We start from the raw sequence: 14,563 nt of genomic DNA, 5'->3' as shown, positions 1-14,563 counted from the left end.
TATCGTGATTGTCCATATTGCTTCCTTTGCTGGCTGGGTTCATTTTTCCATCACATTATACACTGCTCGTTTCCAGGGGTTATGACCACCCTGCAATCCAACAGCGGTGGCCGTGCTTGTACACTATAGGAAAAAGAGCCGACCTTTCTGGTGGCTGGAAACATGGGAGCGCACATGGGCACTCGCGCAATCCCGGCCACCTAGTATCTGTGCTGCTGCGATGGCCCTAACCCCTGGATAGCAACACTCAGCATTCCCCCTTGTTGGAGATTTTAGAGCTGGTAGTGATAACATAGGGGAAGCCAGGTGCATAAAAATAAAAAGAAGTATTTCTCTGGAGGACCGGATTTTCACAAGAAAAAGCACCATTATGTTTCGGAGCCTGTACCACACAAGATGGTATGCGTGCTTTGAAACTGGTTTAAATGCTTTCTTGAATTAATTTAAAACTATTTATCATGGGGAAGTTTATTTTTTGTTTTTCTTTAAAGGAAAAAAAAATGCTTTTATGGAAATATGAAATGTTCTCAATAGTTTTCATGACTGGCCAGCAGATGGCGCCCACACAACAAATACCGTATGTTATATTTCGTGCACTGGAACAGAATCCATATTTTCTGTAGTATTCCTCATTGGGAGGAAAAATGGACCCTGTCCCAGGAAATCTTCCCGATCGCTCCCAGTTCTACAGATGAGCAGCTCTGGTTATATTTTTAAATGGATGTTTAGCAGCAGCCTCATCTTGGTGGAGTTTGTTTTTAGTGTCCTCCCTCTAGTAGTATATGGCTGGAGTTATTCATTTAAGAGCAGTGTCTCACTTCAGCAAGTAGTATTCATCATGTAGAGAAAGTTAATACAAGCCACTTACTAATGTATTGTGATTGTCCATGTTGCCTCCTTTGCTGGCTGGATTTGTTTTTCCATCACATTACACTGTTCGTTTCCATGGTTACGACCACCTTGCAATCCATCAGCGGTGGTCGTGGGAGAAAGCACCACCCTATGTGAGCTCCCAGAAGCCGGAACTTTCTCGCCCAGTTTCCTTGGGGGACACAGAAGACCTTGGGTATAGCTCATCTCCATAGGAGGCGTGACACTAAGTGAAAGCTGTTAAGCCCCTCCTCCACAGCTATACCCTCAGCCTGGAGAGAAAGACTGCCAGTTTTTTGCTTAGTGTCCAAGGAGGCAAGACACTCCCTGCTCTGCAGGGCTGTATTCTCCTTGTTTAAATTTTAGATTTTTACTTTTTTATTTTCTTTTTGTTCCAGATCATCAGGGATAACAGAGACGCACTAGACCTCTCTGTTCTCCCGGGGTTGAGCTGCGCCAGTGCCGGTCACCCGCACTGCTGCCTCCCCCACAGAAGGCAAGGTGGACCAGGGCAGCCTAGCTCCCCTGCATCCCGCCAGCCCAAGGGTCGCCCGCACGCCAAGTCCCTCTTCCAGCGTCCTGCCACTACGGTGCCAGTAACTGAAGGGGCGACCCTGCTGGAATGGACCGAGGGTGAAGACGGCTGTGGTAAGAGAGAGGCTTCTCCAGCCCTACGTCCCCGTCCCCCCCGGTCTCCTGCGTGCCTGACCCCCATACTGGGCCTCTAGTCCCCTGCTGGATCTATGCTGGCACCTGCAGAGCGGCAATCTCCTTCTGCCTCCGGCCGACATTGGTACTCTGGTGCGACCGGGCGCCGCAAAAATCTTAGCCCAGGCTCCGCGGCCTGCTAGGCCGCCATTCCGGGTCCCTGACTCTTCCGGCCGGCGGGGTGGGCTCCCGCGGCCGGCAAGCCGCCATTCCGAGCCCCTGACTCTTCCGGCCGGCAGGGTGGGCTCCCGCGGCCGGCAAGCCGCCATTCCGGGCCCCTGACTCTTCCGGCCGGCGGGGTGGGCTCCCGCGGCCGGCAAGACGCTATTCCGGGCCCCTGACTCTTCCGGCCGGTGGGGTGGGCTCCCGCGGCCGGCAAGCCGCGGCCGGTTTGATGCGCCACTCCGCCTCAGGTTCCGGCGGTACATGCCGGGCGCCGCAAATTTAGACCCCGGCCTCACGGCCTGCTAGGCCGCAAAATTCCGGCCTCTGGTGGAGGGGGCGGGAACTTCTCCAGGCGCGAATTTTTCCCGCCGGGAGGTTCCTCCGCCCCCAGGGGATCGCAGCGCCGCCCTCCAGGCCGGATCCATGTTAACCCTTTTGGGTACAGGCCGGCTCCCAATGGGCCTGTATGGCTGGCCCCCCCCCCATTTTCCTGACTATCTGTGCCCCTATATGGTGGCCCCCTTTAGCCTCAGAGAGGCTGTGTTTTTAAAAAAAAAAAAAATATATAATATATATATATATATATATATATATATATATTTCTATTGGACTGCGCAGGACGCTGCAGCCTCATCAGTAGTGCTGCATGTCTGCATGCCCTCTTTCCACAGGCGGCATAGTGTTGCGCTCCCAACCTGCGTCGGTGCTAGGGCATTTCCACTTTTAGGCAGTTTTCCTGCCCTCTTCCAGGATACGGCGCTGGCCAAGTGCATGCGGCCCTTCCGTTGGCAGCATTCATCATCTCTCCAGTTATGGTGCCTGCCATGTGCATCCCCCCCCTCCTAGGCGGGATACTGCACTCTCCCTGGCTGCCGGCTGGCCATGTGCATGACCCCCTTTTAGGCGGAATGCTGCACCTTCACCGGATACGGTGCTGGCCATGTGCATGACCCCCTTCCTAGGCGGAATGCTGCACTCTCTATGGATTTGCTGCCGGCCATGTGCGTGACCCCCTTCTCTAAGCGGAATGCTGCACTCTCACTGGATTCACTGCCGGCCATGTGCGTGACCCCCTCCCATGGGCGGAACGCAGCGCTCTCACTGGATTCGCTGTCGGCCATGTGCGTGACCCCCTTCTTAGGCGGAACGCTACACTCTCACTGGATCTGTTGCCGATCGTGTGCATGACCCCCCTTTTTAGGCGGAATACTGCACTCTCACCGGATTCGGTACTGGCTATGTGCACGACCCCCTTCCATAGGCGGAACGCTGCACTCTCTCTGATGGGCTATGATGAACTTATGTACTATGTTACTATGCTGCACTCTCACTGGTTCCGCTGCCGGCCATAGGCATGATTCAGGCAGCATAAATACATCCCTCTGTCTGTGGTTGTTTTCTCGCAGGTACGTTGCTGGCCATGTGTAAGTACCCCATACATGGCGGGGTGCTTGCACTCTCGCAGGATCCGCTGTCAGCCATATGCATGACCCCTCTTCCGTGGGCGGTGTACGTACTCTCGCTGGATTCTCTGCCTGCCATGGGCATGCCTTCCTTCCTCAGGTGACATACACACATTCTCACTGACTGTGTTTGTCTCTCACCAGTACGTTGCTGGCCATGTGTATGACTTCCATACATGGCGGGTGCACGCACTCTCCCTGGATGAGATGCTGGCCATGTGCATTACCCCCCCCTTTTTTCTGGGCGGCATGCTACACTCTCACCGGATACCTTGCTGGCCATGAGCATGGCCCTCTAACATGGGTGGAACGCTTGCACTCCCATTGGATATGGTGCTGGACTTGTGCGTGACCACCCCTTGTTCCATGGGCAGAATTTGGCACGCTCATGAGATTCACGGCTGTCCTTGTATGGCTGTACTGGACTTGTACATGTCCCCCTTCATTGGCAGAGTAGTAGCACTCTCGCTAAATCAGTGTTGGGTGTATTATTGCACACTCACTTAATGCTAGGATAATCCTGTGCATGTTCCCCTTTCACTAGGTGGACCTCCTGCTGGATTATAGGGTATGTCCTGCTTCTCTGAAGTAGGTACGGCCTTAGGCATCACTCCCTTTTGGGACCGGCCTTTGCACTCTTGCAGACTGCAGTTTGCCAGATACAATTTCCCCCCTTTCGGGGCGGACTGCTTGCGTTCCATCGCATGCTATACTAGGCTTGTGCATAACTCCCTTTCAGGTTGCACTTTGCAATTCCGTACATGCTGTGGCACTCTGTGGCGAGCCCCCTTTTTCGCTGAATTAACCTTTTTGCAGTGAGCGAACGTTCTTGTGCGTTGTTTGGGCCGTTTATGCCTTCTCCTCCTGTAGGTGGGTTGGCCTTCTCACTGCTTACGGGCTGCTCGTACGTATGCCTCACCTGCTTCCTGCGGCATACTTTTGTTTTCTTGGGATACGATGCTGGCCGCAAGCCTTGCACTCGTCTCTAAGTTGTTCATTCTGTCCACCTGACCCGGACGGGCTCTACTTGCTCTCTGCTGCACGGAGCTGGGTGGTACTCATTCATTTAGTTGGCCCTTTATTCCAGGGAGTGTTCGTGGTTCCTAGATGCGTGCCCATTCGTCCTTCCGCGGTATTGCTTCCCTGCGTTAGTGGTCACATGGTCGGGAGTGCTGTTGTCTGGAGCGCCCCTCGAATTCTTTGTTGGCTCTGGCAGGACTGCGGTTCCCTTGCCTGCTGCAATTTCCTCCTCTTCGGATGTAGTGTGGTATGAGTCCTTCCTCTTGGCGCCTCTACGCTTCAGTCTGATCTGCTACCAGGTGCGGGCCGCTTTTCTCGGGGAAAGTCACCCAAATTCTCTTGGGTGCTCGATTACCCAGGTCCGGAGGACCTCCACCTTGGGTTCTCAGGGTATTCGCCTTCTGCGAGGCGGTGAACCGGGCATCTCACAGTGTAGCAGGGTTCTGCTTTTGAGCTGTCCTATGGCTTCCCTGTTGCCCACTCCTCCTTTCGATTGGAGGGTGTTATGCCGGCCTCTGTCTCGACTACCTTATCTCGCCGGCTCTGTTTGGCTCCCGCTCGGTACAGATCACTCCGATGTGGCTTCTGTCCCGCCAGACTTCAGAGGCTGTTCCTTCACTGTCCTCCCCTCTGGGGAGAGCATGGTTGTTCATGTGGATGGTTCCGGTGTTCCTTTTGGCCTCGTACTGTCTCCCTTGTCCACACTGGCTGTATTAGCTGTGCCTATTTACCGAGTCTACCGCGTTCTGTCCTCCCGCTGAGTGCAGATTGCGTGGTCCATTCTAAGTCAATGGTCCTGCTGTAGACTTACCTTCTCGGTAACTTGGGGGGACTACCTTTCGGTCCAGATTGTCCTTTGATCTCCCACACCGGGACTGTAGAACATGGCTACATCAGCATGGACTTTAGCCTGTCTTGTCCTGGCATCTGGCGGATGCTGGGCGGGCCCTTTGGTTCCTTTCAGTCTGTCCTTCTACTCCCCCGCTAGGGTGGATACGGGACAACGTTGCCCGGGGGCCGACGGGACCAGTTTTGTCGACTTCTGCCCGTGTTACTGGTCTGCGCCTGATCACATTGGTTTTTTTCGCCCGCTTGCCAGGCGACTCCAGCGGGTTTGCTACTGTCCGCTCCTGGCTGTATTTCGTCCAGGATCTGTCGTAAGACTTATGGTTCTTTTGTCTGGGGTTCTGTGGGAAGCTGTGCATTCCCCACTCTGACCTTTTCTCTCCCCATGGTTCTGTCTTTTTTTCCAGTCCGGCCTGGACCTGGGACTGGGATTCCTTTACTTGAGGTGTCAAGTGTCAGCGCTGTTCTTCCTCTTCCAGCGTTCCCCAGCCCTCTGGGCCTGTCAAGACCTTCTTACTCGAAATGGCTCTTTGGTTCCTCTGTACTGTCCTTCGGTATCGCCCTGGGAACTTCATACTGAGCTCTCGGTGCTCCAATCTTGTCCTTGGAGCCGTTACAGAAGTTCTCTCTACCCCGTCTGTCCTGTACGGTTGTGTTTCCGTATCAGTCGTGTCTCTGACTGGTGCCTGAATGGCCCCTTTTTGTTCTGAGCCTTATGTCTTTTCCCAGGACAGGGCTGTTCTACATCCCGTTCCTTCCTTCTGAAGGTGGTGTTTGCCTTTCGCTTCAACACTTCACCGATTTTGGACGTTGTTTGGGCCTTGCCGGTTTTACTTGGAGATCTCCGACTCTTGTCGACGTTTGGTCTCTTGGGTTTCCTGGAGGTCCGCACTTAGAGTTGACGGACTCCAGGGTGGTTTTCCTCCGCCTTATCAGATTGGCTATTGCTGAGGTTACCGCACCGAGGGCAGGATTCTGCCTTTGCTGTCACCGTTCATTTCACCAGAGCGATCGGTGCCTCCTGGGCCGGAGACATTGGGCTTCGGCCATGCATTTGAGCAGGGCGGCCACAGGTCTTCCGTGCACGCTTTACAGAGTTCTACAGGGTGCATACTCTGGCTTCGGCGTATGCTGCCTTGGTCCGCCTGGGTCTGCAGGCGGAGGTTCCTTGATGCCTTCGGGTGCTTCGCCTTGGAGCTGTGGTCCCTCCCCTTTTGGACTGCTTTTGAACGTCCCAAGGTCTTCTGTGTCCCCCAAGGAAACTGGGCGAGAAAACGAGATTTTTGTATAACTTACCAGTAAAATCTCTTTCTCGCTCTTTCCTTGGGGGACACAGCACCCACCCATTCATTGTTTTTCTCTACACGGTTTCCGAGTTTGTGTTACCCGTTGGGTAGTTGGCTTGTTGGTTCCTTGTTGGACTTTGCCTTTTCTCACTGCTTGGACACGCAACTGGCAGTCTCTCTCTCCAGGCTGAGGGTATAGCTGTGGAGGAGGGGCTTAACAGCTTTCACTTAGTGTCACGCCTCCTATGGAGATGAGCTATACCCAAGGTCTTCTGTGTCCCCCAAGGAAAGAGCGAGAAAGAGATTTTACTGGTAAGTTATACAAAAATCTCGTTTTTTCCTACAGTTCCTGGATTGTAGGGTGGTCATAACCATGGAAACAAGCAGTGTATAATGTGATGGAAAAATTAATCCAGCCAACAAAGGAAGCAATATGGACAATCACACTACATTAGTAAGTGCCTTGTATTAACTTTCTCTACATGATAAATGCCATTTGCTGAAGTGAGACTTTGAGGTTTAAGTTTCATGTACACAATGTATTTTGAAATCTGCAGTGTGTCTTGCAACGCAAATGGAGAGATCTGAGGCACATCCATGTCAAAATCTGCATACATTCTATTGCCGTGTGCAAGTACCCAAACCTGCAGCTCAATCACATTTCTTGTACATTTTTTTTTTTTTTTTTTGTCATTTTTCACTTGCAAAAATGTGTTCCTTTCTGGAGTAACATCTTTGTTTGTTCTGTTCTTCAGGCAAATGTGCACAAAAAAAGACAGCAAATCAGCTACTGTTTAAAGCATATGAAGCAGAATAGTGAGATGTCTGAGGAAGAAAGAGAGAAGATGAACCGCAGACTGCAAAGGATCCTCCATAGGAAAGACAACTATCTAGAACGTGAGCGGATCCTTCAGAGGCTGAAAGAAGACCTCAGATGAGACTCTGGAATAGAGGACTATTTCACACTGGAGGTTTTCTGATCATATTGTTCTGGAAAACCCATAAAGGAAGTTAAGACTTTCTATAAGAAGTTACAGTATTAATCCTCCTCAAAGTGTGGGCAAATCCCCGGAGCCAGGCTGACAATGTGTTTCTAGGTACATCTACTGACATCATCTTCTCTGGATCCTAACTTGTCCACATGACTACATCTTCCTGCTGTGCATGGATTTACAACCACTCTGTACATGAAAGGTATTGTCCAGGATGGTACTACTCAGGACAGGCTATCCATATCTGATGCGGCAGTCTTACACCATGTACCCCTTCCGTTGTTTTGTGGTAGCTCCAGTCGTGAAATTGCACATCTCCGTCCATTGTGTAGTGGATAGATCTGGTAACTGCAGCGTTGTAGTAGCCAGCTCCATCCACTGCACCAGGGTTCAGAAGCCTCCTGCACTCCAGCTGTGGTGAAACTACGATTCCCAGCATGCACACTTGCTAGGCTGTACTCCGAGCTCGCATAGAAGTGCATGGAGCATGCTGGGATTTGTAGTTTCCCAACAGCTGGAGTGCCAGGGGTTACTAAACCATGCACAGAGCTGTCAGGATGTTGAAGTACCTCTGATGAGACGTTGGTGGCCTATTCTGAGGATAAGCCAGTATCGATAAAATCCTGGACAAACGTTTTATAGTTTTACTTGTTTGTAAATAAAAAAACAATGGCCCTGGAGGTGTTGTCTCCTTTAAGACTCTAGCCACTGCTTGCATTTCCTTTCATACCTCCTAAGCCTCAGTCACCTCATCTGTGTCAGTGCTTAAATCCATAGAGGTCAGTGTGTCTGTTTTTAGTATCTCTTCCTAATGATCTGTGTTGCATCCATGGTTTTCAAGGACCCATAGACTCTAATAGGCGTGATGGATCCGTGAACACAGACAAAATAGAGCGTGCATACGTGCTAAAAAAAGGATGTGTGAATACATACATTAAAATGAAAGGGAGCTCATGCTGTCTGTGGAGAACAGGTACAGCACACTGACGTGTGAATGAGGCTTTAGGCCTCATGCACACGACCGTCGTTGTGTTCCGTTCCGCAAAATGGGGTTCCGTGATCCGTTTCCGTGTGTCTTCTTTTATTTTTGGAGGACCACCAGACATAAAAGAATGTAAAAAAAAGGTCAGGTTTGCCATGCAAATGATAGGAAAAAAAAACGGATGCGGACAACAATCTTGTGTGCCTCCGTGTTTTTTAGCGGTCCCATTGACTTGAATGGGTCCGCGAACCATTTTCCGCAGACAATAGGACATGTTATTTTTTTTGACGGACTGGAACCACGGACGTGGATGGCAAACGGTTCCATAGAAATGTATAGGTCCGCATCTACAACGCTAAAATCGGCGGAACAGACGCGGAGACCAACAACTGTCGTGTGTATGAGGCCTTAGGCGGAGTTCACATCACTGTTCAGCTTTCCATTCTTCTGATCCGTCAGAAGAGAGAAAAAAAATATGGATCCTGTTGCATCAGTTGTCATCCGTTTTTTTTTTTTTTTCTGTCTAAAGAAATGCATCTCAGATGGAAATGGCTCAAATGGATGACAACTGATGCAACAGGATCATTATTTTTTTTTTTCTCTGATGGATCAGAATAACTGAAAGCTAAACAGTGATGTGAACTCAGCCTTAGGCCTCATGCACACGACCGTTGTGTTCCATTCAGCAAAATGGGGTTCGGGAATCCGTTTCCGTGTGTCTTCCTTTATTTTTGGAGGACCACCAGACAAAGGAATGTAAAAAAAAAGTCAGGTTTGCCATGCAAATGATAGGGGGAAAAAAAAACGGACGACAATCTTGTGTGCCTCCGCGTTTAGTGGTCCTGTTGACTTGAATGGGTCCGCGAACCATTTTCCGCAGAAATAATAGGACAAATATTTTTTTGGACGGACTGGAACAACGGACGCGGATGGCAAACGGTGCACTGTCCGCATTTTCAACGGCTCCACCTGAAACGCTAAAAAAGGCGGAATGGACGCGGAAGCAAACAGTCGTGTGCATGAGGCCTTACACAACGAAAATGACATTGGTGAATATGTTCTTCACCAAATGTGATCATAGCATAGAAGTAGGTTAAAGGGGTTTTCCAGGAGTTCAATACTGATGGCTTATCCTTGGGACAGGTCAACATCTGATTCATAGGGGGGTGGGGATCGGACTTCTAGCACCCCTGGTGATCAGCTGTAGATATCAAGGTGCTGTTTATAACAGCATATGCTTGTAATGGACTGGGAGGAAACTGGAATACCCTAAGGCAGGGGTAGGCAACCTCCGGCACTCCAGCTGTTGTGAAACTACAATTCCCAGCATGCTCCATTCATTTCTATGTGAGTTCTTAGAAGAGCAGAGCAAGTATGCATGCTGGGAGGTGTAGTTTCACACTTGCTCTGCTCTTCTAAGAACTCACATAGAAATGAATGGAGCATGCTGGGAATTGTAGTTTCACAACAGCTGGAGTGCCAGAGGTTGCTGATCCCTGCCCTAAGGAGACCCAGGAAAACAAGGGTGTCGTGTGCATCACTCTGACATGGTCCAATAAACTGTGACTGCAAGCTTAGTCCGTCCGGAAAGAGGCTAAGCGCGCGGTCTTGTGACCTCGAGACTATGCACCACCTCAGGTAAAACGTTAAGCTTTCTCATGTTGACGCGTCCTTATGACCGCTATGCCAGATTGCTTCTCAGCCTATCCCTTTGTACTGGCAACTGGTATTCAAGCACTACCTCCACCTGACATGTCTACAGCAGGGATGGCCAACCTGTGGCTCTCCAGCTGTTGCAAAACTTCAACTCCCAGCATGCCCAGACAGCCTATAGCTATCAGCCTACAGCAGGGCATGGTGGGAATTGTAGTTTTACAACAGCTGGAGGGCCGCAGGTTGGCCAGCCCTGGTCTAGAGCTACTTACTCCATACTCTAACCCAGAGGTCAGCAAACCTCCGGCACTCAAGCTGTAGTGAAACTACAATTCCCAGCATGCTCCATTCATTTCTATGAGTGTTCTTAGAAGAGCAGAGCCAGTAGGCATGTTGGGAGTTGTAGTTTTAAAACAGCTGGAGTGCCAGAGGTTGCCTAATAACTTGTAAGCTCTTATAGGCAATATCTTTACCTAATGGGGCACCCGTACCATTTTGCCTTTCGTGTACAAAGAGGTATCGCCCAAGGAAAGAGAACCATCTCGCTAGCGCCACCTTGTGGACTTTGACTCAGGGAGACACGGGAGGCTCTTTCCTTGGGAGATACCGCTTTACATATTATTTTCCCATAGAGCATTGCCAGTAACTCTTCCCCAAGGCTGGTCTCTTATTCAGCAGCCTAAGCTGCATTCAAGACATCACACTCAGCCAGAACCCTCCTCCGTACGGATGTGGAGGATGCATGCGTTATCCTAATAGCAAACTATGTAAAATACTGTTACTAAGGTGCGTGGCCTTGTTTTGTACGTGGTCCATTCTCCACTGAATATCAATGATTGTGAATGCAGTTCTAGGATATACGGTAGTAGATGGAAAAATAGGGAAGCAAAGGCATGTACTAACAGGGCTTACACCAAAAGAAGTCAGTTTTCTACAGTTTAATAAATTCCCCCCAAAATGACTACGCCATAAAAAGAAAACAAAACCACAATCTCACAAAATTCTTTTATTTTTTTCTTCAAAAGACATAGAACTTTCTTCTTTTATACAATCTACAGTCTAACAACATATACAGATACAAAGTGCCTACAGTACATGCTGATTTCAAACAAATTACATTCAGAGCACTGTGGATTTATATGGAAAATAGGAGAAGTTGTGTCCAATTTTATGTGCCGCTTCCAAGCAGATAAATAAAAAAATTATAATAATAATCTAAACATTTTGTAGCCATTATAAGACGTATTACAGTGAAGGCTTCTAATTGATTCAGTACCTGAAGAAGTAAAGGCAATCTACTCTGTTCACATTCAACGCCAGCAGTATCGGATACAGTTTCATACCACGTTGTGATTGCCGATCACCATACAGACATAAAGAACTACCACATTTGCTTTGTTTGCAGTACATTGGTCAGTGCCTAGTAGACGGCCAGCACTATGGTACAATAACGAGGACTGGTTAAAGCATTATTTTGGAAAGCGCTGGGGTATAGATACTCTATTGACATCAGTCACCCTGAAAACCCAAAATACTACACCAATATTGATTTACACACAGTAACATTTTCCCAGGATGGGATTGTAAGAGTTATCACCCAGACAGAAAGAACAGTCGGGATGGTGCCACCTACTGGAAGTGTTGGCATAACAAGATGCTTCTGATTCTCAGAGATACCTCTTGACATATTATTTTCCCCATGGATCATTGCCAGTAAGTCTCCATACAAAGCCGGTTTCCTTAAAGGGGTATTCTGGTTACATTAAAGTGGCTGTCCCACGCAAAATATTCTACAGTTTTCAAACCAGAACCTGGATCTGAATACTTTTGTAATTTCATGTAATAAAAAAAATTGGTATAGTGGTATAGTTATTCAATAAAATGTATCTGTATAGCGCCACCTGCCCTTTGCTTTTTTTTTCCTTCTTTCTTTGACCTGCTCACTGAGAAGGCCGCACATGCTCAGTTTCATCCTTCAACTGCCTCCTGAGCTGTGATAGGTAGAGCATGGACACGCCCCCTGAGCTGCAGCAGAAAAGACACTCCCCTTGAGCAGTCAGCAGAACAATGAATGGGGAGATCTCTGGACCCATGTGAGGGCTGGTTCTAGCTTCCTTAGGAGATTGTCATGTACTACAGTATATGTGGCAGATTTTTTTTTTTTACATGGGATAACCCAAGTTATCCCCTAAATCAGGGATGCCCAACCAGCGGCACTCCAGATGTTGCAAAACTACAACTCCCAGCATGCCTGGACAGCCTACAGCAGGGCATTGTGGGAGTTGGAGGGCTGCAGGTTGAGCATCCCTGCCCTAGAATAGTCAGAGTCATACCTCCGGGACCCCCACCTATCATCAGAGCCTGGGCCCTGTACCCTTCTGAGATAAATGGAGCGGCTGGTTGTGGCTGCTCCATTCAATTCTATGGGAATTCTGGAGATAGTGGAGCGCTGTACTCAGAACTACCATAGAAATGAATGGGGCAGCCATGCGCATGCCTAACCAGCCACTCTGTTCATTGCAGGGGTATGGGGACCCCGTTCTAGTGATTGGTGGGACCGCCACCGATCGAATGGTTATCCTTATCCTGTGGATAGGGAATAATAATGTAACCAGAATCCTTCTTTAAGGGGGACGCATCCATCAATTTTTATTTTTTACCATATGTAAATAGTTTTTATTATTAAAATAAAAATAATGTATAAACAGTGGATGGTTTTCTGGATATAATTTTTTTTTTTTTAAGTCACTTCATGCATTTTACTTCCTGTCCTGGCTCTTTAACGTCATCTTTGTTTGGACCATTAGCACAGCATACAATCTCGCTTGATGTTCTCAGCCAGACTATTCACTCTGACCGCAGAGGGTAAGGGAGTTAGTGACTGATTTAGAGCATCACACATTACCCTAAGTGCAATGCTCTTCTGTGGGCATCTATATCCAGGCCTGGCCAGAGAACAATAGAGCTGTCACACTGTCATCCTAATTTTACACCTACTATTATAATGAGGATTATCTATCAGATAACATCTTTTCCTCACAGCAGCAGTAAACTGACATGGGATTACCCATCTATATAGGAGGTCTTAGCATTTATGCTGACGGACAGTATTTATTTCTCAAAGGTACAGTACTACCAAAATGAAAAAACTGACAAAAGTTCTAAACCCCCCCCCCCCCATGTATAAACAAATATACCCTTTATAATGGGAGTGTCCCGTTAACCGTTAAGGAAAGCCAGTACCCCAGCTAAGCTAGGATGGATACAGTGGTTTCCGAAATGTGGCTATGTAATCAGTACAAACATGGCAATGGCGGTGATCAGATATTTTTTAGATCATATTATCAGGTCAAGATGATTGTCCATGAAACCTGGTAATCATCATCAAGATGACTTGGAATTTGGCAGAAAGACTAAATCGGGAGATTTATCAAAATTGGTGTAAAGTAGAACGGTCTTAGGCTACTTTCACACTGGCGTTTCTGGGTCCGCTTGTGAGATCCGTTTCAGGGATCTCACAAGCGGCCCAAAACAGATCAGTTCAGCCCCAATGCATTCTGAATGGATAAGGATCTGTTCAGAATGCATCAGTTTGGCTCCATTTCTAGTTTAGCTTTATTAGAGATCGTCATCAAACTGCATTATCTGATTTTCACTTTTTTACATTAGTCATGGCTAGGGATGAGAGAATCCGAACTTTACAGGTTCGGGTTCAGGCAGTGAAGAAATTCCGTTATAATGGAACATGACGGAATGCAAAACGGAAGCCTTTAAGAGGCATTCCCTTCTGATCCGTCATAATACAAGTCTATGGCCAGGCATAACGAATCCGGCTGGTGTCTGCTATGCAGAACGAAAAACAAAAGTCCTGCATAACAGAAACCAGACTATTATGACGGATCAAAAACAGAGTGCCTCGTACAGGCTTCCGTTATAACGCAATCCATAACGGGATTCCTCCACTGGCCGAATGCTAAACCCGTAAAGTTCGGGTTCGCTCATCTCTAGTCATGGTATAATCCCCTTAAAATCTGAAATGCTCTGCCCACTGTCTACAGTACATTCGTTTTATTAAGAATTTTTCTGGTACCATTCAAACCCAATGTCAATGAACATACAGTAACACACAAAAGCAGTTCCCGGACTCGGATCTTGAGTAACACAGAGTATCACCAGACGCAAGTGTTCAATCCCCCTGTGTCCTGGTCTATATCAGGTCAACTGTGATGCATCATTCACATCTGCAGTATGTATGAGGATAACAGGCCTGGATCTGGACAAATTATACAGAATGCCCCAGATGAGACGTATCCTGTACAAGATTAATATTTCATTTGTATAGAGGCATTTAAGAATATCCAGTCCGCCATCACAGTAATTCAAGTACGCGCCTACCAGCACGCAAGGAGTGATCGCCACCTTACTCATATCACATGCTTCACATGTTCCTTCGGACAACATACGGAAGACGTTCCAGATTTTCAGTGTTAAAAACTCAGTTCGTAACTATCAAAGCTTTCCCATGTCAGATACTGCAACAATAAGGCCCCATTCACACAACCGTATTTTTGCTCTGCA

Source organism: Bufo bufo, chromosome 3 (genome assembly GCF_905171765.1).
Source record: "Bufo bufo chromosome 3, aBufBuf1.1, whole genome shotgun sequence".
Classification (NCBI taxonomy): domain Eukaryota; kingdom Metazoa; phylum Chordata; class Amphibia; order Anura; family Bufonidae; genus Bufo; species Bufo bufo.
Note: the sequence above shows the minus strand (reverse complement) of the source record.